We start from the raw sequence: 27294 nt of genomic DNA, 5'->3' as shown, positions 1-27294 counted from the left end.
ATGGAATAATTTGTTTATAACATTTGATGATAGGTTACAACTGATAAAAATGGTTTTGTTACCTAAAATATTATACTTCCAACAGGAAAGAAAATCCTTAAAGAAATCACTTCAATGAAATTCCTATGGTACCCCAAAAGAAATAAAGTGGCATATTCTCATCATATCAGAAAATGGGAACATGGGGGGTTAAAAGTCCCAGAGATTGAAACTTATATAAAGGCATCTATAATTAAAATAGTGATGAATTGGATAAATCCTATATACTCTTCCAATTGGAAACAGTTACACTCCATTATACTAATGAATGAAAATTGTTTATCAAAGAATGCTTTGGTAACTGACAAAGATAAGATATAGCACTATTTAAGTTTAAATTTACAGTATAGTACAACAAAATTAACTAAACTAACACTAATAAACAATATTTTTGACGTGTTTAGAAAACTCATTAACACAAATTTAGATATAAAACTGTGGCATGGATTTTTAATACCATTTACTATTACAAGGGATTTCCCTGATAAAACACATAGAGAAATGCTTGGTTTATGGGAAATAATAACCTATTTTGTTGGTTGCAATGTACTGAAAACCAACAAGCTTTGAACATACAAAGTATATTGTCAACCTATGGCGTATCCCCTAATGACTGGTTGGTTCTTCAGAGTGTCACAGCATACACTAAGGATCTGTGTAGAATAATACATAACCCATCCTTCAAAAATGTACCAAAAATTATAAACTGGATTTTTGGAATTCTATATAATAATATCAATGTTAAGAATGAATTATCATATCTATATAACACTTTAATTGTCTATAAGACAGCTCCTAAAGAGTCTTACTGACAATACCTAACTAAAGGGTTTCAAGTATCATTATCAATGGATGATAAAATAAGAAGTTATGTACCTACCATAATGTTCCATGTTAGTTGTCTTCTCGCCTTCTTTCTTGCTGGTTGGGTTCAGAGCCAATCCTCAGCTCCGACTCGGCCATCTTCAAACGCTCAAGAGCTGCTTACTGGCTCGAGGCCCCCCTAAATCCCATGATGCCTGTTGCTAGATACCCAGATCTTGTTTGGTAAACCTAACTACAGACATAATAATAACAATTATAATAATAATAATACAGTAAACCTGTAGTAGGAAGCATGAACCTACTGGAGAGAATGATAGTGAGAAGTAATAGCCAGAGAAGACTCAGCCAGTGATAAAAAAACATAAGGAACTCTTCTCAGTCTACTAGGATAGGGAGATGGAGGGTGGGACGCAAGAAAGAAGGCGAGAAGAAGACAACTAACATGGAATGTTATGGTAGGTACATAACTTCTTAATGTTAAGTTGTCTATCTCGCCTTCATTCTTGCTGGTTGGGACAGTGTCCCTAGCACCTCAATCCTGGGTGGCTCATCGGAACAAACTCTTCAGAACAGTGGAACCAAAGTCAGCTCTGCTCCTGGAGGTCACATCCAGCTTATAATGTGAAATGAAGGTATGAGGATTGGCCCATGTAGCTGCCGCACAAATAGTTTCCATTGGCAATCTTGCCTGAAAGGCCACTGAAGTAGTTAGAGCTCTAGTGGAGTGACTTTTTGGTTTAGCAGGAAGCTCTTTATTCCTTAACTGATATATAAATGTAATAATAGATGTCAACCACCTAGATAAGGTTACTTTCGACACCGGTAGACCTTGTTTACCCTCAGCATAGGACAGGAACAACTGGTCTAATTTTCTGATTTGCTTGGTTCTATGCAAATAAAAGTGTAATTGTCTATGAATGTCCAGCTGATGTAATTTGTATTCCGCTTTGTTGGAATAATTTGGAAAAAACACAGGTAGGTCAATGGATTGATTCAAATTATTATCAGAAGCAACCTTTGGAAGAAAGGAAGGGTTAGTCCTAAGAGAAACTCTATCATTGTGAAAAAACTAGGTAAGGAGGACAAACACAAAGAGCCTAAAGTTCAGAAAGTCTTCTAGCCGACATAATTGCAACCAGAAGGGTTTTCCAAGAAAGAAACTTCAAAGAACAAGAAGCTGCAGGTTCAAAGGGGGGCAGTATCAGGGAAGCTAAAATCAAATTCAGATCCCATGGAGGTGGGGAATGTCTTACTGGGGGCCTGAGTAGAGTGGTCCCTTTAAGAAAGGATTTACAAAGCTTATGGGATATGATGCTTGTATCTGATAGGCCCGTATGAAAGTTTGAAATTGCAGCTAGCTGAACTCTAATCGTGGCAGAAGAGGATCCAGCTCGAAAAAGTTCCGCTAGAAATTCTAAAATATGGTGCACAGGGGCTGAAAAGGGATCTATATTCCTGGTCTCTGCCCATAAGGAAAAATGTTTCCACTTACTAGCATAAGTTTTTCTAGTAGTAGACTTATGCGAGGATAAGATGATTTCACGCACCGAGTGGGAGATGTTCGGAAGCCTGGCTAAGGTCGGAAGTGGAGCAACCAAGCAGTGAGCTGGAGAGATTGAAGAGATTGGTGCAGCCCACCCGATTGATGGATCAGGAGGTCTGGAAGTGGGTCCAGGGTCCAGGGCTGCTCCAGAAGGTGATGATGCAGGAACGGGAACCAAATTTGTCGAGGCCAGTAAGGGGCAATGAGGATCATCTTGCATCCTAATGTGGTAGCTTTCTGAATTAATTTGGGAATCAGGGGAAATGGAGGGAATGCATAAAGAAGTCCCTGAGGCCAATCGTGAACTAGACCGTCTCTGGGGAAGTGTCCGGGAAGAGGGAGAAGAGAGAAGAAATTGTCGCACTTGCTGTTGAAGAGGGTGGCAAAAAGGTCACAGCAAGGCTGACCCCATTTGCAGAAGATTTTGTCCACCACAGTCTGATTGAGAGACCACTCGTGAGGCATGAGAATTGCTCTGCTCTGCCTGTCTGCTATAACGTTGGACTTCCCATGGATGTGCACTGCTATCAGAAACCGTTGGGAAGAGATTGCCCACTGCCAAAGTCTGAGTGCTTCTCGACATAAGTAGTAGGACTTGGTTCCGCCCTGCTTGTTGATGTACCATACTACTGACATATTGTCTGTTTGAATTGCAATGGTCCCGGTGGGAAGAGAGTTCTGAAGAGCTTGCAACGCTAAAAGCACGGCCCTCATCTCCAAGACGTTGATATGCAGATGGTACTCGTGAGGCTGCCAGGTACCTTGGACTGTTCTGCCCTGAAAATGCCCCCCCCCCCACCCAATCAGGGAGGCATCCGTGGTCACCGTAGCTACTGGAGGAGGAAGAACAAATGGTCTGCCCTGGTGTAATGATGGGGAAACCATCCACCAAACAAGTTGGTTTTTGCATGACTGTGTGATCATTATCATGTGAGACATTGGGAGTTGCTGGAAGGACCATTGTGTGAACAGCATCCACTGAAGAATCCTCATGTGAAAATGTGTAAGGGGGACTAATATGATAGCCACTGCCATGAGACCCAATGTTCTTAGGATGAATCTGGCCTGAATTTTTTTGCATCCTAATAAGACCTGCACATGTCATCGGATGTCTAACACTCTGTCTACTGGAAGTCTCGCAGACATGTCCTTTGTATTTAAGTTTGCGCCTATAAAGGTGATAGATTTACAAGGTGACAATGTAGACTTTTCAAAATTTATTGCGATGCCTAGTTTGGAGCAAGTTTGGATGGTGTAGTCTCTGACTCGCAGCAGGTGATGCCTGGTGGTTGCAGTAAGGAGCCAGTCATCTAAATATGGAAACACCTGGAATCCTTGCCATCTCAGGTGAGCGGTAACTACTGCCAAACATTTGGTGAACACCCTGGGGGCTGTGGTGAGACCAAAGGGCAGAGCTCTGAACTGATAATGACTGGCTCCCAGCCGGAAGCGGAGGAATCCTCTGGAGCATCTCTCCATTTTGATATGGTAGTACGTGTCCTGAAGATCTATGGAGCACATCCAATTGTCCTGACCCAGAAAGGATAAAATGGACTGTAGCGTGATCATCCGGAACTTCCAGAATGGGTCTCCAGTCCCCTGTCTTTTTTGGTACCAAAAAGAACCTTGAGTAAATTCCGGATCCTTGCTGGTCTGCTGGGACTGTCTGGATGGCTCTTTTTCTTAGCAGTTTTGAAATTTCTTGAACTGCTTGATCCCTTAGATTGGGTGGAACATCTGGAAGGGATTTGTTGGCAATGTAGGGAGTGCGAAGGAAGGGGATTTTGTAGCCTTCGGATACGATAGACAGTACCCATTTGTCTTGTGTTATACTTTGCCAGGCTTTTGGGTACAGTGATAATCTTCCCCCGACTGCCTCCAAAGGTGGACAGCCGAGCAGCACCTCAGGGATGCTGGAAGGGCTTGTCAGAGAAAGATTCTCTTACGCCCTGATTTTGCGGACCCCCTCTGCCCCGAGGGTGGCGTCTATTGTTGTTCCCTCCTCTGCCCCTGGAGGGGAACTCTGCACGTGTGTCAGGCATGGCTCCCTGGGGTTTCCGGAACCACATCTTCCCACTCTTCTGACCCTTGGGATACGGTCTTGAAGGAGTGGAAAAACGGACTCCAGCAGCAGAGAGAGTCTTGCCTTCCTGCTCACACCTGGTAAGGGTATCCTTCACCTGTAGTCCAAAAAGAGCAGAACCATCAAAGGGGGTATTGGTGAAAGATGCCCTGAAGGGTTCCGCAAAGTTACATAACCGCATCCAAGCATGCCTCCTCAAGGCCATGCCTGTGCCTGCGGCTCTACTCGCACCATCGGCTGCATAAGAGATGAGCCGCATGGAGGAGTTTACTACCGAATTGAGTCACCAGCTGGGAGGCAACCTTAGCCTGGGCCCCCGCAGCTGATGGCTCTTGAAGGGTATCTCCTAGCTCTTTGAGGAGATCCCTTTGAAGGTGGGTAAAGTGGCACAAGTAGTTCAGCGACCTCATGGAGAAGGTCGCTGAGGAAAACATCCGCTTCCCATATCTGTCCATCATCCTAGATTCCTTATTAGGGGGATGGACAGGCGAAGAAGTTTCAGCCAACTCCTTTTTTGTGGCCGCTGCTACCACCATGGCATCAATGGGAACACCCTTGGTCAGAAATTGCTTGTCTTGTGGGGCAGTAATAAATTTTGTGGGTCTGCGAGGAGTTGGTTCCATTGTGTCTGGAGCTGACCACGCCTTTTGAGCCACCACAGACATCAGTGGATCGAAAGGCGGAGACACCCAGGAGGTGGAGGGTTGGGAACCAAATGCATCCAGGAATACCGACTCATCCTCGGAAGGGTTAAGGGTAGTCCAGTTCCCCCTCTGCCTAAGAATCTCAAGGATGTCTGAGAAGGAGACGTCCTCAGAGGGGGATCTCGGGGACGCTTCTGACTCCTCCAAGTCGGTATCTGAAGTGACAGACTCAGGGAAGTCAACATGCTTCCTCTTGCATTTCCTCTTTTGAGGGGGCTCCTCTGAATGAACAGGGGAGGCCTCGGAAGAGGAAGATATACCCAATGGGGTGCCCTGGAGCGCTTGTTCCCCACGCTTGGGGTCTAGAGGAGGGGCAGACGCAGGAGCAGGCACCATGGGGGGAGGAGCCGATGAGGCTGACCGTGGGGCTGACTCAGATGCCAGCACACTCCTCATGACCTCGAAGGCGCCTCTTCCCGATATCGGAGAAGGCTCCGGCTCCAAAGAGACCGGAATCCTTCCCGGCACTGAGAGAGATGGCTCCGAAGCCGATGTAGGAGCCATACTCACCTGCGCCGAAGCTCCAAGAGGGAGATTGGGGTCGGACAAGGGTCCGATGCCACTCGCCCCCTCGGAGCCGACGAGGGAGTCCCGGCACCAGATCCCTCCAAGGACGGCACCATGGAAGAGATCGGAGCTGACGACAGAACCGAAAGGGTAGGTATCGGTGCCGACGGTCCCACGATCCCAGCCTCAGCATGCTCCAGCTCTGAGCTCAAGGGATGAGTCGAAGGAGGAACTACTGCAGAGACAAGTAGAGCCGAACCCTGATGAGGGGGGGCTGGATAGCATTTTAGCCAGGGCCTGCGGTTTTAAAAGCCTGCTCACCACTCTCTCCAAATCATGGTCAGATAGTCTAGACGACCGAGAAGAGTGGGATCGGTGACTTCGCTCCGATTGCAACAAGGGTGACCCTGGAGCCTAGTATATTGACTCTAAGGATGGTGATCTGGAGCATTTTCGACTCCCTGATGGTTCCGACAGAAGAGTCCGGCCGACTGGGAGATAGGTACTTCAGCTCCAGTCGGAGCCGAAATTGGCTTGGAGATAGGTACTTCAGTTCCAACCAGAACCGAAGTTGAAGCAGACGCCACACCCGACGGCTCCGAACTGGGAGTCGGCGGCTTCGATGGCTTGGAAGGTTTCACTAACTGAGCCTTGGCCGGTGATCCTTCAGGTTTAAGCAAACCCCTAAGGATAAGCTTATTCCTACGCTCCTGCAGGACTCTTGGACTAAAGGCGTGACACACCGAACAAGAGTCCTGCAGGTGTAGGGCGCCCAAGCAATAGACACAAGAAGTGTGACCATTTGTCAGTGACATTTTCTGACAGCATGAGTCACACTTCTTGAATCCAGACACTTTCGTGTCTTTAGACATTCCTGTAAAGGAAAAATCAAAATACAAAGAAAGAGTACAAAGGGAAGTAGGTAACTAGAAATAAACACACACAGTCCACACAAATTACCACACCCTAACAGCACACACACACTCTAATAATAGAAGAAAGGGTAAATGGACCTACCAACTACCACAATTTCTAATGTAAAAATTTTACTACCTTAAAAAGGAAACAGGGATAAGCCTCTAACTAAAACAGCTTACCTTAAAAAGGAAAACGGGAGTGGGGGGGGGGGGGACTCTCTAAGAAGAAAACGAGTTTTCAAGGGGAGATTAAACACTAACTTTTTACCAACAAATACTACGACTATGTATGAACACTAAGTATTCTAACTAATAATATACAAAAAGTTCTAAATATATATCAATAAAGTGAAAAAATACGACCTGAGCCAGTAAACGCAACCTCGTAGCAGAAGCGGCAAATGAGATCTGGATATCTAGTGCCAGGCATCATGGGATATAGGGGGGACTCGAGCCAGTAAGCAGCTCTCGAGCTTTTGAAGATGGCTGAGTCGGAGCCGAGGATCAGCTCCAAACCCAACCAGTAAGAATGAAGGCGAGATAGACAACTTAACATCAAACATTTTATTTTCAGTTAAACTAACTTCTTACAATTCTGGAGGATTTCTCATAGGAAATTTCTACACAGCTCCTTTTTGACACCTGAGAAACTCTCAAAAATGAACCCTTCAAACAGCAAGTTATGTTGGAGATGTCATCTGTCTACTAATGCTGACTGGTCTCATATTTTTTATGACTGTACTAATATTAAACCATATTGGAATAAGATTAACAAATTTCTTCAAGCTATCTATACTGATATATTTGTTTTGCAAAGTCCTTAATTTTATTGAATGTTGTTAATAGTAATGATATGAAGAAAGATGACCTGTATTTGTTGTGGACAATGTTATCAATAGCCAGAAAATGTATAACTAGAAGATGGAACTCTGATGTAGCACCCACAATGAAGGAATTCCTATCATCACTGAAGAAATGCATACTAATGGAGAAAAGAACTAAAGAGTTAAGAACTTTTCCTAAGCCATTGGTTAATAGTCCATGGAGGAAAGTTTTAAATTTGATTGCGTCCCTACAGATGGAACCAAACTCTTCCTAACTATCATAGTTTACAAATTAATTTATTATTTAACTGCAAATGTTTTTATCTGAATCCTTTTTGTCAGGCTGAATGTAAATACTGTAAATAGTTATTGAATGTTATGAATGTGTTAAATTATTGTGTTATTTCATCAAAATAAAAATCATTTGAGTAAAAAAACAAATCAGCTTATACTAATTACTCCCCCTGACACTTTGACCTCAGCGTGTCTGCCCCCCCCCTCGCTTTACCCGCACTCCATAACATTCTATTTATCTCCTGGGGAAGACTTAGATCCCTGTTTCTGGTGTTTGCTACCCAATTAGACTTGTAGAGATCTAGCAGGTCAAAGACAACAGTGTCGCTAATGGCATGGTAAGTAAAACACAGATTACCCAGGAGGTCAAAGATGATAGGGTCTCTAATGATTTGGTAGGTAAAACACAGATTACCCAGGAGGTCAAAGATGATAGGGTCTCTAATGATATGGTAGATGAAAGACAGATTACCCAGGAGGTCAAAGATGATAGGGTCTCTAGTGATATGGCAGGTGAAACACACATTACCCTTCAAGAGTGTATAAGATATTAAATAAAGAGACAGAACTTCTGGCCTTTCTTGGTAGCTCAGGGTCTTTAAGACTGAAATCTTTTTTTATTTATGATGCTTTTCTAGTTGTCAGATATATCAGGTGAGGTACATCCCAAAGGGTGCATTGTACTTTACAATTGGTCTAATCAGTGTTGACTATAAGGGAACAAAGACATATTTATATCTGGGTGATATACCCTTGGCTATTATCTGTGCTAAGAAGAAGGATTTACTGACCACAGTTGCCACAAGGTGATCAAAAGAGAAGAAACTGTCAACCCAGGTATCCAAGTCCTTGGTTATATTTTCTTTTAGTAGTACAGCATTGTTTAGACTATATGTTGAGGATAGGACTTGTTCCTAAATAAAATGAAACTATATTTTTTCATGGTTAATTTGAGCCAATTTCATATATTCTCTCCTTTAGTTGTCTAATGGTCTTGGCAAGGCTAAATAATTTGCATTTCTAGCAAGCAGTGAAATAAACTGTGCGAGGAATACTACAACCAGCATGAAATCTGAAAAAATTACTACATATAGTTTTTAGAAGCCACAAACATTGGTATCCTTATTACACCTATAACAATCAGGGCTAGCCACCCAGTGGTGTGAACATTGGCTCTAGATGATTGTCACTGTTGTAGTGACACCCAACTCCATGTTCAAAAATGGGCAAAAAGGTTGTGGATGGATGGATGGATGGATGGATGGATGGATGGATGGAATTGCATGCCCCGCATTTGTATGTCCCCTACTTATTAAATACACTTCCTTCTCTTTTTATAAAAGGCTTTTCTATGTTTCATAATGTCAGTCATTTTATATATAAATGATGGGCCTCACTATAAAGTAGTAATTAACATTACAGTGGTACAAAACTGCAGAAATGCGAAGTAAACTGCAAACCTTACAAAACTTAAAATGTTTTATTAAACTGAAATTTAGCTTGAACAACAAATAGCACTTGTTTTCAGGCAGAGTATAAGTCCTTCAGCCATCAAGAATTAATTACAGTCACAATCAGTTTAAACAAACACTTAGTCACATGCCTATTGCATTTAGAATCTTAACCCTAGCTAAAATCTTGATAGTTATTATTTGCAAACCTTTTGTATAAAAAGTATACATAAATTAGCATGTTATACTGTACAGAACAAGGAGTTTGCATTTGCTTTTATGCATAAGTATTTCATCAGGCTCTGGTTTCCTCCCACATTCCAAAGACATGCAGTAGGTGGATTGGGCACTCTAAACTGGCCATAAGTATGAGTGTGCATGCAAGTGTGTGGTGTGGAAGAACTATAGCTGCAGTACCAACCACTTGGTACTATAAAGCTTGGTTCTAGATGATTGTCACTGTTGAAGTGACACCCCAACCCCATGTGCAAAAATGGGAAAAAGGGCTCGTGGATGGATGGATGGATTTATTCAGGCATTAAAAATCAATAATAGTGCAATCAATATTTACAGGAACTTACACACACACGACCATTATACTTACAACCATGAATGAAACACTAGCTAAACTCTTAATATAGATTGTTTTCAAACCCTTTTGTATCAGAATTACACATGAGCATTTTTGCACAATAAATAAGCATTTTACAAAGCACATAAAAATTAAAGCATACACTCCCTTTCTTTCTGACATAATTTTAAAACTACAGCACCGTTGAGCCCTGGCTCATTTGTTGTTGTTTGTCTTTCGGCTTTTCCCGGTTAGGGGTCGCCACAATGGAACTCCGGTCCGCTAATGATTGGCAGTTTTTTTTTTTATGGTGTCAAGTTGCCAGCCCGACGCCCAACCTTCAACGAAGGCACACCCATTCAACGAGTGTCTTTCGAACGCCCATGCAGACTCCACACAGAAGGCACTCCCAACCCAAGCTGAGAATTGAATGGGAGAACCTCTTGCTGTGAGGCAACGTACTGTTCAGATATAATTGCCACTCTGATTCTGCACACAGCAGTTCATTTTCTAAATCTCCACCACTCATGGAATGTTTCACTACCTGTAAAAACTGAAACTTAAATTCTACTTGATAGTCATATTTGCTACTTGTGGGTGGCCACGGTGGTGCAGTGGTTAGCATTGCCGCCTCACAGCAAGAGGTTCTCCGGTTCGATCCTTGGCTGGGGTGCCTTCTGTGCGGAGTCTGCATGTCCTCCCTGTGGTCGCGTGGGTTTCCTCCGGGTGCTCCGGTTTCCTCCCACATCCCAAAGACATGCTGCAGGTGGATTGGACACTCTAAATTGGCCCTAGGTGTGTGTGTGTGTGTGTGCCTTCTGTGGAAGGTTGGACGCCGGGCTGGCAACTCGACACCGTAAAACTCCACTGCCATTCAATGTGCGGACAGGTGATCCGCTGTGGCGACCCCTAACCGGGATAAAGCCGAAAGAAGAAGAAGAAGAAGAAGTCATATTTGCTACTTGTGCTTTTTTTACTTTATATCTAAAATACATTCTTCTATTCTGACTTAAAACTATATGTTTTATCTACATAACAACCGACACATTTGCATTTTACTAAATAAACTAGCCCGTCTGCATCACATTACAAAATCTTTAAAGTAATCCTGTTTCTCTGTATTAGGATGAATAAAAACATTTCCAGTCTCCACATATAAACACATTCTACATCCACTGTATTTGTATATACCCCCTTCTGTTCTTAGTATTACCACTCTTTCATTCTAAGAACTGTTCTGCTTTCTATGTGGGTGTGTTTTGGAGTTTTGTGCCTGACAATACTCTGTGCCAATAATAGATATTCAGTCAGGATCTGCCAGTTATTCGTGATGATTTCTTTAATTGGATACATATCTAAAGAATATTTCAAAAATATGGTTTATATTTATGAAGCATTTATGGACTATCACATTTTTGACCATTTAAAAAATCCATGCAGAAATGCATGCTACATCAAAAGGCTCATGACAATTTGATTTCATGAATACATTTATCTATTATACTTTCTGTATTGCCCCTCTCAAGGGGCCTAGTCTTAATTTTGATAACCTCAGTATTAAAGAGATACTCATCAGTAGTTAGTTAGGACACAATGCCTGAACCACATTCAGATGGTGCTGGTCCTGATGAGTAAATAAAATGGTTGAAAATTGTTTTGAAAGGCCAAGGGCTCTGTTTACAGCTTTTAATTCTTTTCAGTTGTCATTAAGAATTTTCTCTTGCTGGGTCCATTTACTGTGTACTGCCAAGTCATTGAAAGGGGTCCAAAGGCATAACATGAAAAGTCTTTTCTTAAACACTGCATCTCTGGCAGGGAAATAACTGTCATTCAAGGAAGTATTTTTATTTATATATACCTATATCTAGCCATCTATATCAATATAGCTATCAATATGTACATATAGATGGATAGATATAATGACCAGATAAAAACAACAGAGAATCCTTTGTTTGGTACTAAAGCTTTCTGAGTTGCCTTCTTCACCTACAGTCTGGCATGTAGTAACACTAGGATGCAAGACAGCATATAATACAAAATCTTAAGGACCCATCTGGGTCTGATGTATTGTTGCACCGGTTCCCTATTAGATGAACGAATGCTTAAAATGTCGAGTACGACATGCTTGACAGCTTTTAAGTGAACATTCATCTAAGCGAAACCGAAGAATGTCGAAACAAGGAGTTTTAAAAAGTTATAGATGACCAGCCGTCAGGAAGCCAACAGCTGACATCTGAATGGTCACCTTGCCTAGCCCTTCTTACAGTCCTCCACCGTGGTGCAGGCGCATCGTTCACCCTGTGTAATGTTATGACAGTCCTCCACTGTGGTGCGATCTCAGAGTTGGTATATTAAGTAAGGTGTGGGTAAAGCCCCCCAGTTTATTTTGTTTGTTGATTTCTTTTTGGGGGTTTTTTTTGTTTTTTTTTTGGGGGGGGTAATGGTGTAAAGTACATTTTCGCTGTCGGCCGTTTGCTTCCAGACAGCTGGCCAACTATAAGTTTTCTAAACTCTTTGTTTCGACATTATGGGGTATCACTTAGATGAACTTTTGCTTAGAAGCTGTAGAGCATGTCGTACTCAACATTTTAAGCGTTCACTCATCTAATATAGAGCCGTTGCACCAAGTCTGTAAGCATTGTTTGAATATCAGTTTGCCTTCTGCATGAATGACTTTCATCAGAATTAAATCTGTGACTGTCCTAAGAACTGTTATGGACACAACAAGGGAATTAAAGCAGACACGCAGACACTGTAATATAAAGTTCTTCCCACAATGTTTGTCTTATATTGTTGAATCCACAATTCTGTTGAATTTACCATAACAAACAATCATCCAGATAAGGGAAAATGATAAGACTTTATTTTTATAGCTGCTCAAACACTGAAACTAAACACAGGAGCAGTGGATAGCCCAAATGTTAAAGATGAAAACTTGAAATAGCACTGGGCTATTTAAGACATGAGTTGTTTTTTTTTGTTTGTTTTTTTTTTGTGGGGGGATTCAATTAAATATGAAGATAAGCAGTTATACATGTCCAGTGTTATCATAGCTCATTTATTCAGAGCTTCCCTGTGCCTGGCTTGGACACCTGTGACTACAATACCTTGGATTGCTTCTAAAACCATCTGTGGACCTACAAAGCTGATATAAATATTTCTTTTTGAACTTGCTCTAACTATCTCATGGCCATTTAACAGTTTTTTTTATTTTAATTTATTTTTTTATTTTACAGGTTCATAGAGGAATATAGGTTCATAGATTAGTACTAGGTGAACTGCCCTTGCAAACCATTTTAAGCCTAGCCAATTATCCCTTGTGAGACTCAAACCCTGCACCTTGTGTTTGTAAGGCAAACACCTTAACCATTAGGCCACCCTCCCAAAAAAAAATCCTTCTAGGTTCATAGGTTAGTACTAGGCTAATTGCCCTGGTGGGCCATTTTAAGCCTAGCCAATTACCCCTCGTGAGAATCAAACCCTGCACCTTGGTAAACACCTTAATCATTATGCCATCCTCCCACCCCTAAAATAAATTAGCAGCCCTTGCAGGTCTTGAACCCGGGACCATAAACACCACAGTCACTGACTTTACCACTAAGGCATCTGAGGCATGAGTTATTTTTTTTTTTTTGTGGGGGGACTCAATTAAATATGAAGATAAGCAGTTATACATGTCCAGTGTTATCATAGCTCATTTATTCAGAGCTTCCCTGTGCCTGGCTTGGACACCTGTGATTACTGGGAAAGTCTGACTAGACACAGGTCATTTTCAGTCGAGGCCCAGGGAGAAAAGCTCCACAATACAATAATATAATACAGTACATGACAGAAAAAATAGACCCCTGGAATCAGCAAGCCCTGCACGGTGTGCCGGAACAGTGCAGGAGCTCCAGGAGGCAATATGGCCACCGTACGATCCAGGAATAAGCTGCAAGGATGTGCACATGCGCTCCTGCACTATTCCTGCATGGACGCAGCTCCTGTATACAAATTAGCCCATTTACAAGTGAAAACCATGCAAATGAGGTGAATTCGCGATCCAGGAAGCTGTCAGCCGCCCGTGCAGGAATAGTGTAGTGTGCAGAAATGTACTCGGTTAGTAACTGAGTACATTTCTGCAAACTACAAAACAGAGCCATGACAGCTCCAAATAAAGTGTGTATATTATGGGAAACCATGCCAATTGGCAAACATAAGGCCATTGGCATGGAAAACAGTTTCAAAAATAACTTTTATTTTTTTTAGCCAATTTCAGCTGTTTAAGCGTAGGGCAGCGGCACGCAAATGGGATTGGGCCGAAAATATAAAAAATAACCTGAAATAAGCATTCTAACCAAAATCACTATTTTGCCATTATACTCAATGGCAGGTAGAAGACAACGTGGCCAGTGAATAGTGGTTGCTAAGGGGGTGAGGCTCAGTGTGGGACCTGTAACTATGCATTAGTAGGCAATCCTATGCAAATGAGGAGAATGATACTGAATCCCAGATTTCCCCTCAATGCTAGTCAGCACCCAACAGTGTAATTGCAGGAATAGCATGGTTCAAGACTAAGAGTTAGCTGACATCATAGAGGGGTGTGTCAAGCACACTGTAAGTGGATTGGATCCCTGTGGCTCGGTTTTGCCCTTAACTTAGCAGAGCTAAGCAAGAGGGTGTGTCTGAGGCTGCCCAGCACTCTTTACATTGCCTAAGCGGGTGTGCATGCGCCGCACACTGGGTTTTAAAGGGAAAAAAAGTACACCAGGAAATAGCAGCTATGTGCACATTTGAGCACTGTGTTTGTGTGGCACACCCCTGGGCTTAAACAGGAAGGCAATGGGAAGGGAAAACAGCAGTAGGAAGGTAATCAAGAAGAACTAGCATAGCTGGCAGGTGAAATGTAGCAGAATCAACCAATTACACAGACAGCAGCCCAGCCCGACCCAGAACACTACTATAAACTATGCAAACACCTTTCCCTCTGGTTTTTCCCACATACTCTACACCACCAGTGTATACAAGCAGGGAAATTTTAACAAACAAAAGCAACAAAATGATAGGGGCTGCAGTAGCTATCATACATCAACATGTGGAAGAGGCTGAGGGTGGTGAGGATGAGAATGCTGTTGACCAACCAACAGTGAGGAGATGGAGAAGAGTGTACAGACCCAGGGTAACCAACCAGGGGCTACATGAGCTGGAGTTAGTGGAGCGCTATAGGGTGGACAGGGACCTCCTATAGCAAATTGTTGAGCTGTGCCGGCCACGCCTGACACACAGAACTAACAGAGGGGAACCCATCCCAGTGGATACAAAGGTATGTGTAGGCCTAAGTATACTAGTCACAGGTACCTTCCAAAGGCCAACTGGGGATATCATGGGGATCGCACAGGCATCAGCATCCAGAGTACTCCACCATTTCCTGGATACCATGTCAGCACATGCCAGTGAGCATGTATATTTCCCCAACACCCGTGAGGCATTGGCCAGCAATATGCGACTCTTCCACCAAATAGCAGAATACCCTGAGGTAGTGGGTGCTATAGACTGCACACACATACTCATCAAAGCACCACCCGGTGAGCAGGGTAGGATCTACATCAACCACAAGGACTTTGCCTCCATCAACTGCCAGGTCATGTGCGATGCCCAGGGCATTATAATGAATGTGTGTGCTGGCTGCCCTGGAAGCTATAATAACTGCCATAGCTGGCATCTGATGCAGCTGTACCACAGATTTGCCAATGGGGACATCCCTAATGGTCACCTAGTGGGGGATGCTGATTGCGCACTGCAGCCGTGGCTGATGACACCTATCAGAAATGCACACACACCCGAACAAAAACGCCATAATGAGGCACATGCACAGAGCAGAATTATAATAGAGCGTGTGTTTGGGATGCTCAAGTCACAGTTCCAGTGCCTGGACACATCCAGTGGAGCCTTGCAGTACTCACCCGCTACATGTACTCAAATTGTCATCATATGTGCCATACCACACAATATGATCCTGTGGAAACAGCTGCAGCAGGAACAGCATGGGGCAGGGCCACACAGCCCCCACCATTGCCAAGGCCTGTACAGGCACAGAGTGACTTGAAGGAGGAACAACCTGAGCCTGCCCCAGTAGGCAGAAGGAGGCATGCCCAGTATGCTCTGGCCTTGACAAAGAGGCAATGCATAGCACATACACTGACACAGTAGGGACCCAGGGAATGACACCTCTCTCTGAATCACACATACAGTAAAAGGGATGCCAAACATGACACCACCTGTGCTCAACCATGTATAGGGAGTGTACTATGTGCATATGACATAGGCAGCCCTCCAGCACCATCCTCAATACTGGCACAGCCACAAGGTAAGTCACTCTTTCTACCAACTGCCGAATGGAGTAGTATGTGTTGTTACGTGTATCTATGGTATGGATGCGAGCATGCATGGGAATCGGGTGGCTGAATGGAATGCAAGCAGATAGTAGTGGCAGCATGAGATCTGTAACAAATACTGGTGTCACCAAAGTAGCCATTACTACACATGGTGACAAAACCCACTGCAGGAAATGTGTTGGGCCACATGTGCATCCATATGACACACACATGCCAGTCAGGGAGGCTCACATACCCAACAACAGTCCCAGCCAGCAGGAGAGATGTAGACAAACACAAAGAAAAAAGGCTGTGCTAAGGCCTCTGAATGATGGTTATGGGTAACCTCCCCCCAGGCATACACAGACAGACTACAACAGGTCAGGCAGTGGGAATGTTAGTTCTCAAGGGTAAGAAGTCAGAAACTGATATGTAGGTCAATCAAACCTAAGACCTGTAGTACACTGATATGCCTCTAGTCAGCATGGTAGGTTAGAATACAGAATGAAATGGAGTACCTGACATACCAGTACAGTAATTGCAAATGTGTACAAGTGTCAGGTGTGCCCCAACCCCCAATCCTATGTAGAAATGTAGTAACAGTCAAGTGTACCTTCCCCCACCATTCCTATGTAGAAATGTAGTAACAGTCTGGTGTGCCCTTCCAATCCGATATAGACACGTAGCAATAGTCAGGTGTGCCCCCCCCCCCCAGTCCTATGTAGAAATGTAGTAACAGTCAGGTGTACCCCCCCCACCATTCCTATGTAGAAATGTAGTAACAGTCTGGTGTGCCCCCCCCAATCTGATGTAGACACATAGTAACAGTCAGGTGTGCCCCCCAATTCTATGTAGAAATGTAGTAACAGTCAGGTGTGCCCCCTCATTCTTATGTAGAAATGTAGTAACAATCTGGTGTGCCCTCCACAATCTGATGTAGACACATAGTAACAGTCAGGTGTGCCCCCCCCCAGTTCTATGTAGAAATGTAGCAACATGTATTTGTAGGTATAATACCAGTGGAGCACAGATTACCTTAGGTGGCCAAGGTAGCAGGATAGATTGTAGCATGTGTACAATATGCATGTATGTGTGTGTGTTAGTTTGGTGTGTGTTTTATATTGTGTGAGAGTGGTCAGTATGTATGCATGGTGAGGTTTGTCCTTGTGGCCATTGCCCAGTACTGCCGATGACAGGGCCATGTCCTCACAACTGCAGTACCAAACACAATGCTCCCCAGTATAACACAATCTAGCAGTAAGCCATTGTAAATGTATGGAAGTAATATGTGTCACCATCTGAAAGATGGACATGGCATGACTGTTGGGCCAGATAGGCAAGCAGTACACAGGGGGAAGTACCCCAGACAAACAGTGTATAATGTGCAACCATTAAATGGACACATCCTTGGAATTGTACATACAGGTTTTCAGCAAATTATCTGGGCTTGTAGTAGGGAATACCAATGTTGTCTGGCCAAACACTCGCAGACCACAAAGGTCATAGGAATAATGTATTGAGAAACAGCTGATGTCCCTCCACAAGCCAGCATAAGTGGAATGCCCCATGCATATCTGTGAGTCAGATGCAAGTAGTGTCCATAGCACACATGCACCCAGCTCACCCAACCACCACCCAGAGGTATCTGTCCGGTATTATCCCTGCTGTTGGGAATGAGTACAATATGACCTCCCACCTGTGTATGGCAATAGCGAAAGTATGCAGCATGCAGTGCAGGTGTTCCATGCAGGTGTGTCCCTAGCTGTAAGCAGCACCCTGCCAGCATTCACACCACTGGATCAATACTGACAGAAAGTATTAACATGAACACCTAGCACACCTACCCTCTCACCCCACGGGAATATAGTGTATTGCAGTCTGGGACTGTAGGACTGACAGAATGCAATGGCCTGCTACAGCTGGCCTGCATCACTACCAAATGGCCTACAGTCCTCTGCCAAAGGCCTGTGTCTCAACCGTACTGTCAATGTATGTTATGTCATGGACTCCCAAATAACAACATAACCCAGTCCACAATGGATGTACAAGTATGGGATCCTCTGCCACCACTGTACCAAGATGATGAACCAGTTACACAGACCCAGCAGCAAGTGTCTGCAGCTCCTCTCCTCCATGGCATGAATTTGCAAGAATATGTAGTAGGTGACCACAATACTGGACGTTGGAGGGGTGTGGGTGGGTAAGTGGTGTGGGACTTACAAACACAAGGTGCAACACAAGGTGTCTCACAAGGAATAATCTAGCTAATACTGGCTAGGCTGCAGGGTTAGCTTACTACTAATCTATGAATCTAACCTATATGCAAGGCCATGTGGACAAACCACAGTAACATGTCCACCATGCCCTACTGCATGAACTGTGGACCAACACCAATATACTGCTGTGATGAGGTGATAACTACAGGAAAGTATCAGAGAATGTTCGCATAATGTATGGAAGAAGATAGAATAATAGAGGGGTGGGTGGGAGCATGGGCAGTATGGAGTGTGCAAACTCCGAAACATAGCCATGTGCACATACTATCCCTGGCTGTAAACACAAGAATGGGTGGCTACAAACCTGCTCGTAAACCACAGTAGGGGTAATGTTCTGACTTATGACCCCTCCCTCTGGGTAACCTGTGTGTATCTGTACAGCTCTGAGATATTGTCACAGCAAGATAAGGCCATACTGTTATGTCAATGGATGTACAAGTATGGGATCCTCTGCCACCACTGTACCAAGATGATGAACCAGTTACACAGACCCAGCAGCAAGTGTCTGCAGCTCTCCCTCCAGAATGGCATGAATTTGCAAGAATATGTAGGCGTTTGACCACAATACTGGACACAGCTGCATTCACCCTGTGTACCCAAGGACATCACTGCAAGAAAATATGCCTACCTGACAGTACTTGATGACATAAAACATCACAGTGTATAACAGTACACATCTGAATATCTCTGCTAACACCAGGACCATGAAGAAGCAGCAGCACAGACACAATTACCTACAGTAACCCACTATCCTTTGCCCATTTTGACCCCATATTGTCAATCGATCTACAGATAGGTACATAGGTACATAGATTAATACTAGGCTAACTGCCCTTGTGGGCCATTTTAAGCCTAGCCAATTACCCCATGTGAGAATCAAACCCTGCACCTTGTGTCTGCAAGGTAAACATTTTAACCATTCTGCCATCCCCCACCCAAAATATGAACCTTCATATCTGTAAAGCTCTTTCCAGTAGTGAGAATTAAACCTTGCACCTTGTGGTTGAAAGGCATACACCTTAACCACTGTACTATTTGGCCTTCCATCCTGCAGAGACAGTTTGTTAGCCGTAGGTGTAGAACACAAAAGTCTGCACTGGAGTACAATCTACCTGGAATGGATTCATACATGCATTACATAAGGTCATACTGGGCATGCTCCCACACTTAGAGAAATGAAGGCAATGTCAGACAACAAAATACTGAAAGGTCATACTGGGCATGCTCACACACTTAAAGAAATGAAGCCCATGTCTGGCAACAACAGTGGACCATACATATCTGACAGTTGCAGATGTTAGTGCATACACTCCTCAGTATGCACCAGTCATGCTTTGCACAAACATTGGATAGGAACACACATATATCCAAGGACAACACACTATAATATGCCAAAAGTACACATACATAGATGTGTGGAAGAGAGTGACAGTGACAAAGAGCCTTCCATCATGAGGCCTGTCCCACCCAGCACACAGCCAAATGGTGACAACCACATGAAGTACAAATATCACTCACCATAGACATTTGCCTCTGGAATCCCTCAGCATTATTGACTCTGTGGTGCTAGCTAACTGTGCAACATGACTCTATAAGGCAATAGTCATCTAGCAGTTGTATACATGTACCTGTGGAATATAAACCTGTGTGTGCCTGAGTGTGGTGTGTCTGCCTCTAGACGAATGGGTTATGGCCCATGCACACACACTACCCTCCCCCTTGCCCTACTATGGCAAGCCTGCTGATGTCATTCACTTTGAAATACACCTTTGGGGAAGGAGTAGCCCAGTAATCTCTGTGGCACATCCTATAACTGCATAATGCTGTAGTGTGATAAACTAGTTAGGTAGGAGTTCTAATCCCAGATGTGACAACTCTGTGTATGTTTATCTGTGTACCGATCAATGCTTTTTAGGCTAGTCACACTCACTACAATTCAAATGCCCTACTTTGGCATGCATGCTCTTGTCATTCACTTTGAAATACACCTTTGGTGAAGGAGCAGCCCAGTAATTTACGTGGCGCGTTCTATAACTGTGTAGTGTGATAAACTAGTTAGGTATGAGTTCTATTCCCAGACATGGCAAGTGTGGATGTTTGTGTGTGTGTCTGTGTAGGGAGCAATGCTTTTGATGCCATTCACAGTCACTACAACCTCCAGTGCCCTTCTTTGGCAAGCCTGCTGATGTCATTCACTTTGAAATACACCTCTGGGGAAGGAGTAGCCCAGTAATCTCTGTGGTGCACCCTATAACTGCATAATGCTGTAGTGTGATAAACTAGGTAGGAGTTGTAATCCCACACATGACAACTGTGTGTGTTTGTCTGTGTAGGAATCAATGCTTTTTAGGCTAGTCACACTCACTACAATTTCAAATGCCCTACTTTGGCAAGCGTGCTGATGTCATTCACCTTGAAATACACCTTTGGGAAAAGAGCAGCCTAGTAATCTCTGTGGTGCATCCTATAACAGCATAATGCTGAGGTGTAATATAGTATGTCGGTAGGGGTTCTATTCTCAGACATGGCAAGCGGGGATGTTTGTGTGCTTGTGTGTGTGTGTTTGTCTGTGTAGGCAGCAATGCTTTTGAGGCCATTCACAGTCAATACAACCTCCATTGCCCTTCTTTGGCAAGCCTGCTGATGTCATTCCCTTTGAAATACACCTTTGTAGAAGGAGTAGTCCAGTAATCTCCATGGTATGTCCTATAGCAGTGTAATGCTGTAGTGTGATATACTAGTTCAGTAGGAGTTCTATTCCCAGACATGGCAAGTGTGGATGTTTGTGTGTGTGTTTGTTTGTCTGTGTAGGGAGCAATGCTTTTGAGGCCATTCACAGTCAATACAACCTCCATTGCCCTTCTTTGGCAAGCCTGCTGATGTAATTTCCTTTGAAATACACCTTTGTGGAAAGAGTAGTCCAGTAATCTCCATGGTACATCCTATAACAGTGTAATGCTGCAGTGTGATATACTAGTTCAGTAGGAGTTCTATTCCCAGACATGACAAGTGTGGATGTTTGTGTGTGTGTGTTTGTTTGTCTGTGTAGGGAGCAATGCTTTTGAGGCCATTCACAGTCAATACAACCTCCATTGTCCTACTTTGGCAAGCCTGCTGATGTCATTCCCTTTGAAATACACCTTTGGGAAAGGAGTAGTCCAGTAATCTTTGTGGTGTGCCCTATAACTGTGTAATGCTGTAGTGTGATAAACTAGTTAGGTAGGAGTTCCAATCCCAGACATGGCAACTGTTAGACTTGGTGTGTGTGTGTGTGTGTGTGTGTGTGTGTGTATGTGTGTGTGTGTGCGTGTGTGTGTGTGTGTGTGTGTGTTTGTCATTCATATCCTGTGTAGAGGTGGCTGTGCATATGTAACAACTGGACTCATTGTGGAGCGGGTTTTGCAAATTTATTCTATGGTGGGCCTATTATATGTCACAATGTCAACCTTACAAGGATAATAGATGTCAAACAGCAGAGAGGTTGGGGTTGCCTATCCATACCCCTACATGTGACATCAAGGCCTGGCGAACAAATATAGGCAACCCTTGTATTACCCAGAGAACACTCTCAACCCATGTCTCATACACAAACACACTTGTCTAGGCAACAACTGCTTTGTTGGTAGTACCCTGCATATTGCCCATTGATAGTAACCATGGTGTGATTGCAGTACACTACAGAGGTCATGGCACTCTGTCCCATCACTACAATAGACACATAATTGCAGACAGTGCGCCTTCACTATGCTCCCCACTAGATGCCTGCAATAACTGTAATGCCATCAAATGTGACCCACAAAGGACATACCATACCTTAAACACATGCCCTGTATGGACAAATGCCACTGACACCAGGGAATACCTGTATCATGCTATAAATGTTGGTGCAGGGTAAACCTGGTGTCCATTACCAGTTCCCGCCACATTAGTCCAGGACTGGCACATCTGATGATAACAATCTGTGTACACAACATGGACCAGACACCCCAGGTACAGTTCCACATGTCCAAATAAAAAGGAAAAGGCACCAAGCTAACACACAGTAGACGTTTATTCACAAAAAGAACGAAATGGTAAGCGCTTTCACAACTAACATTGCTTCATCAGACAACACTAGAAAAACAACCCAATTCTTAAATAAGCACATGTAGAACCAATTAATTAAATTTGACCAATGAAATAAACGTGAATTAAGTTCATGACTCTTACTGCCAAGACAATATAAAAAGCATAGTAAACATGGAAACTATTAATATGCATAAATAGAAATAAAACATTAACATAAAAACATATATAGACATTAAATAAAAAACTACTGTGTAACCTAAATGATAAAAATTAAAAAAACCTACTTAAACATATCAAACAAAAATCATTCAAGACTTAAATTAATGCTTAAGTTGTCTAGCCTTTAAAAAGGGAATCAGAGAGGTAGTGCCATTAAGGCCAGGATACTTCTCAGCATTAAGCTTCAATATCCATTTCTGTTCTTGACCCTCAGTGAAAATTTCTAAATCACCTCCTCTAGGATTCCTATAAATATGCTGCAGGACTAAAAACCTAAAGGAGTGAGAATGATCATTAGACATAACATGATTAGCTAGCGCATTGGTTTGTTTATTATTGTTAATATCTCTCACATGCTCTAAGATACGATCTTTGAGCATTCTGTTGGTTTTTCCTACATAAAAAGCAAGACATTGTTGACAAAAACAGAAGTAAACAACATCTGTAGTTCTACAGTCTGAATACTGATTAGAGTGTAGTGAAAAATGTCTAGTAGGATGCAGATATTTATTCTTACTAAAAATAAATTGACATGCATTACAATTCCTACATGGGAAAGTTCCACGAAGAGTAGATCGACTATCAATTCTATGTGCTTCACCATGGCAAAGATGCTGCTTAAGTGATTTATTGTTCTTGAAACTAAAAATAGGAACCTGACCAACCTTATCTGTAAGACCAGGAACTTCCTGTAGCAGAGACCAATATCTCTTTACTACATCTGTATACTGATTGATGTTGCTGGAAAACTGAAACACCACTCTAAAATCATTACTAGTTGTAGCATTATGTTTTATATTAACAGTAAAATTTTCAGTATTAAGATAAGGTCTACACCTAGTACCTCTCAGTTTCCAAGCATCAGATATAGTCTGATCAATGTCTACACTAGAATACCCTCTATCCATAAACTCAATTTTCAAATTATTTAATGCTATTACTGCATCCTCATCTCTACTATGCAGCCGTAGCATCCTGAAGACTTGACCCTTCAGCACATTCCTAGGAATGTGTCTTGGGTGCATATTGGATCTATGCAACAATGTATTCCTTCTGGTTGGTTTGAAGTAGATGTTGCTACAAAAACGATTCAAATCAGATTTATTAACTTTAACATCTAAAAAGCTTATGTCTGTAGCAGAGCTATGATATGTAAACATCAGAAAATCAGTTGTCGAATGCAGATAATCTAAAAGTTGATCTATATCAGAACCAGAGCCCATCCATAGCATAAAAACATTGTCTACAAAATGAACATACCATAGTACTTGTTCAAGGAATGGATTACTAACAGACAGAACATGCTGATCTTCCCAACTAACCAATGCTAAGTTGGCGTAGCTATTGGCACAAGCAGTGCCCATAGCCACACCAACTTTCTGCAGAAAAAACTGCTCCTGAAATATAACAATGTTATTTTCTAAAATAATCTCCAATAAGGTACAAATTAATTGTATCTTGGTGTTAGTCAAACATCTGTTCACAGAACGAAATTATCTAATGCTAGCAACACCCCATGAATTAGGTATACTAGTGATCAAGGATTCTATATCTAATGTAACAAGAACAAAAACCTCATTACTATCAATGCTCTCCAGTCTATCATGTAACCGTTGTAAAAATGTCTTAGTGTCCTTCAAAATAGTATGACAATTTGCCAAAAAAACATGTAAACTTCCTTCTACATAGATGGAGAGAGGTTCAGTGCATCAACCAGTGCCTGAAACAATAGGGCGCATAGGTGGAGAACATAAATCCTTATGAATTTTAGGTAAACCATAAACCCTGGGGACAACAGGCTTGTGAACACTAAAATACTTGAAAAGTGAATCATCAATCAAGTTTGTGATCAATAAATCAAAAATCAGAAAAGAAACCTTATCTATAACAGCATTGACAGTGGGTTTAGAAATGCACTGGTACGTCTGAGTATCTAATCAAAGTTTCTCCATTTGTGCAACATATAGTTCCTTGTCCATTAAAACAATCCCACCTCCTTTATCAGCTTGTTTAATAACTAAAGAACGTAGATTTTGTAAATCTTGTAGGGATCTACGTTCTTCAGTTGTCAAATTATAGAATGACGAACTATTAACAGATGAAGCATTCATATCCCTGAAGGCAATTTCACATGCATCAATAAACCGTTGAATACGAATAGGTGTAGCTGGAATAAAAGTACTCGGTTGTTTGTAAATACTGGCCTGATTACCTGAACTTGTAGGATCTGAAGGAAATAAACATTTCAAAGAGAGACTTCTACCCAGTAATCTTAAGTCTTTTAACATCTCAGCAGGATCAGCTTTCTTAGCAGGAATGAAAGACAGACCCTTATTTAGTAAATTAAGTTGCTCAACATTTAAATTAAAAGAGGAAATATTTATAACTAAACCTGAAACTAAATGCGTCTCTTCTTGGATTGGTGGGCAGCTCCATCCGTATTGTAGTTCTTGGATGTCTTGCCGTTGTATGTGAAACTCTTGGAACGAGTTCTGTAGGGCAATGCTGCCTTCAACGAGTAGTCGCCCTTCTTCAACTTGTCTAAAAAAACACTAGTATCTTTATTAACTACTTGCCCTCAAATATCATTACCTGCAGAGGTGCTAGAAGTATGTAACGTTACTGTTGATGCATATGAAGGTTTTATGGTGTTTCCAGCCTTCTCTGCGATGACAACAGGAGCTGCAGAGCTGCTAGAAACAGAAGGGAAAGTTTGTGTACCTGGAACATCATGTTCAGCGTTCATAGATGCGGGTGCCATATCTGTTTGATCATATGCAGTACCGGAAATAGAACCGGAAGAACGAACCATAATTTCATGTGAAGCATTAGTGTTAGAAATAATATTATGAAAACCATTACCTTGGTTAGATCTATTAACTTCTTTTGGCCAAGAAAAAACATTGTTTTTAGCAAAATCTGCTTTGTCTCTATTGAGTTTGGATAGCTTAACAGATTGTAATTTCTTCACATAAGCGACAATATTTTCTTGCAGTTGACTCATTTTATTGAGAGTAATATCGCAAGAAAAGCTATCTGTAATCTTGGTCTCAAGGTCAATGATTTGTGACTTTAAATCGGCTTCAATAGGTGAAAAGAAATCCAATAAAAGTTCCATATACTTAGAGCTGAATTGTAAGTTTATCTCTTGCCACTTACGGAGTAAAACTGTGTATGTATCTCCATAGGTGGGCATGTTTAAAATCCTCAAGCCACGTGGAATAATCTTAGCTTCTAGCGAATCTTGTAGATGCAACCACTGCCATTGTAATCTTTTATATTTGTACATTAAGTTTTCTAGACTTTTATACTGTTGAAAAAACTCTGGTAAGCGTTGTAGAGTAGAGAACGTATCATCCATGCCAGCATGTGAATCCATATTGAGAAATGGATTTACTGGAATGTCTAAAATCCTTAGAAAACGGTGATGCTGTCCACTCATGGACTGTTCAGTTGAAGTATCTTCCATGTAACCGTCTGCCCCTTCACCAAGTAAAAAAGAGAATAAGAATAAAGCAAACACGGTTGTAGGTAAAAGCCAAGGTACAAAAAAATGTCCAAATAAAAAGGAAAAGGCACCAAGCTAACACACAGTAGACGTTTATTCACAAAAAGAATGAAATGGTAAGCGCTTTCACAACTAACGTTGCTTCATCAGACAACACTAGAAAAATAACCCAATTCTTAAATAAGCACATGTAGAACCAATTAATTAAATTTGACCAATGAAATAAACGTGAATTAAGTTCATGACTCTTACTGCCAAGACAATATAAAAAGCATAGTCAACATGAAAACTATTAATATGCATAAATAGAAATAAAACATTAACATAAAAACATATATAGACATTAAATAAAAAACTACTGTGTAACCTAAATGATAAAAATTAAAAAACCTACTTAAACATATCAAACAAAAATCATTCAAGACTTAAATTAATGCTTAAGTCGTCTAGCCTTTAAAAAGGGAATCAGAGAGGTAGTGCCATTAAGGCCAGAATACTTCTCAGCATTAAGCTTCAGTATCCATTTCTGTTCTTGACCCTCAGTGAAGTTTTCTAAATCACATCCTCTAGGATTCCTATAAATATGTTGCAGGACTAAGAACCTAAAGGAGTGAGAACGATCATTAGACATAACATGATTAGCTAGCGCATTGGTTTGTTTATTATTGTTAATATCTCTCACATGCTCTAAGATACGATCTTTGAGCATTCTGTTGGTTTTTCCTACATAAAAAGCAGGACATTGTTGACAAAAACAGAAGTAAACATATGTAGTTCTACAGTCTGAATACTGATTAGAGTGTAGTGAAAAATGCCTAGTAGGATGTACATATTTATTCTTACTAAAAATAAATTGACATGCATTACAATTCCTACATGGGAAAGTTCCACGACGAGTAGATTGACTATCAATTCTACGTGCTTCACCATGGCAAAGATGCTGCTTAAGTGATTTATTGTTCTTGAAACTAAAAATAGGAACCTGACCAACCTTATCTGTAAGACCAGGAACTTCCTGTAGCAGAGACCAATATCTCTTGACTACATCTGTATACTGATTGATGTTGCTGGAAAACTGAAACACCACTCTAAAATCATTACTAGTTGTAGCA

The 27294-nt window shown here is 42.0% G+C and overlaps 1 protein-coding gene across 1 annotated transcript in view; it reads right to left on the bottom strand.

Annotated features, from left to right (window-relative positions):
• Positions 1 to 27294, bottom strand: part of LOC122803879 (coiled-coil domain-containing protein 170-like) — a 1585583-nt gene that overhangs the window by 846723 nt on the left and 711566 nt on the right. The gene's annotated exons all lie outside the window — the stretch shown is intronic.

This window comes from Protopterus annectens, chromosome 6.part0 (assembly GCF_019279795.1).
Source record: "Protopterus annectens isolate FY-2018-M chromosome 6.part0, PAN1.0, whole genome shotgun sequence".
NCBI classification, from domain to species: domain Eukaryota; kingdom Metazoa; phylum Chordata; order Ceratodontiformes; family Protopteridae; genus Protopterus; species Protopterus annectens.
The sequence above is the reverse complement of the archived record's forward strand: the minus strand, read 5'-3'. Positions and strand labels throughout refer to the sequence as shown.